The 1,239-nt window shown below is 44.8% G+C and overlaps 1 protein-coding gene across 1 annotated transcript in view; it reads right to left on the bottom strand.

Moving 5' to 3' along the window:
- The window catches only part of LOC107094156 (transmembrane protein 56-B-like), a 28,581-nt gene extending 27,348 nt beyond the window's left edge, over window positions 1–1,233 (bottom strand). Inside the window, exon 1 of the mRNA XM_015389601.1 lies at window positions 931–1,233. The gene's annotated coding sequence lies outside the window, so the exon portion shown is untranslated. The remainder of the gene's footprint in view (window positions 1–930) is intronic.
- Between the last annotated feature and the right edge of the window lie 6 nt (window positions 1,234–1,239).

Genomic DNA, 1,239 nt, shown 5'->3' with positions numbered 1-1,239 from the left:
TGTGTATATATATATATATATATATATATATATATATATATATATATATATATACACACACATACATACACCATCTGTTATTGTGTGGAGGGAAATTGGAGCACATCCTTATATACATTTCAGCTCATAGACCAGGCCTTGAAAATGAGTGCAAGAGAATCCCATGCACACGACTCTTGCATCTAGACTGCTGTTCTCTAGAACGCAAACAGATCTAAAATTAGCAGCTCTATATGTGCTCTGGCTTGTGGCCTGCAAATGTATACCAGGGACAGAAGTCCATAGAGGTCAATGCCCTTTTTGCTTCTACATTCGCACCAGTTTTACTGGGTCATTTATTTCTGTGAGGCAGTGAATTGAGAAGCAAATCTGATAATGTTTAAAAATGTAGTGATATCATTTAATAAAAAAGGAGAACTGGTATGTTTGCACTAACATAAACACAAATATATGTTCTGGGTGCTTATGAACCTTTTAGAGCACTGGTTAACCATAAAAAAAACGAATTAGATTATAAATATTGTGATGGCAGTTCCAGGTGGTGCTCTTTGGCTGTATTTAATGACTGTTTGATGCATGAAACTTTAAGCTGGAGGGAGAGCCTGGGAGAAAATGAAACTTGTAAGTATTTAGGATGTTATTTTTCCGAGGAATATCACCCTGCTACCTTAGCAGACGTGCTTGCGTAACGCGTCTCCTAACGAGGAAACTGCTGTTCCACGAAAACAGAGAGCCGTTAAAATTGCATTATTACGCAGAAAAAGAGAGGTAAACACGTGTTAAAGCAAGCCAGGTTCACACAGCAGCGACCTTCCAGATGCTGGAGAAATCTCCCCCCGGCCTAGTGGCGTCTCCTGTCCTTCCTTCCTTCCTTCCTTTCCTTGGAGGCTTTTATGGAAGCAAATCGTGGAACATGGTGGTCGGACTCACCTTGCGTCTTTCATTCAGATGATTTGCTCCCCGCTCTCACAGCTGCTTAAGGTTTCCAAGGCTCCAACGCCGAAGCGCGTATGTCGCGTGAACCGGATCCACAGCCATGTCGTTTCATTTTAAACCAGCGAGGAGCCGCAGCCGCAGCAGCAGCAGCAGCAGCAGCCGGCCTCCCGCTCCGCGCTCACAGCTGACAACAGCGGCTGATGGAGACGCAGCTCCGAGCCTGCGGCAGCTTCTGCTCTGTTTAACGGGATTCCTGGCCGATAAGAACTGTGCATAACTGCTGCGGCAAGGCAGGCAGGCAGG

This window comes from Cyprinodon variegatus, unplaced genomic scaffold (genome assembly GCF_000732505.1).
Source record: "Cyprinodon variegatus isolate N-32 unplaced genomic scaffold, C_variegatus-1.0 Scaffold20, whole genome shotgun sequence".
NCBI classification, from domain to species: domain Eukaryota; kingdom Metazoa; phylum Chordata; class Actinopteri; order Cyprinodontiformes; family Cyprinodontidae; genus Cyprinodon; species Cyprinodon variegatus.
The sequence above is the reverse complement of the archived record's forward strand: the minus strand, read 5'-3'. Positions and strand labels throughout refer to the sequence as shown.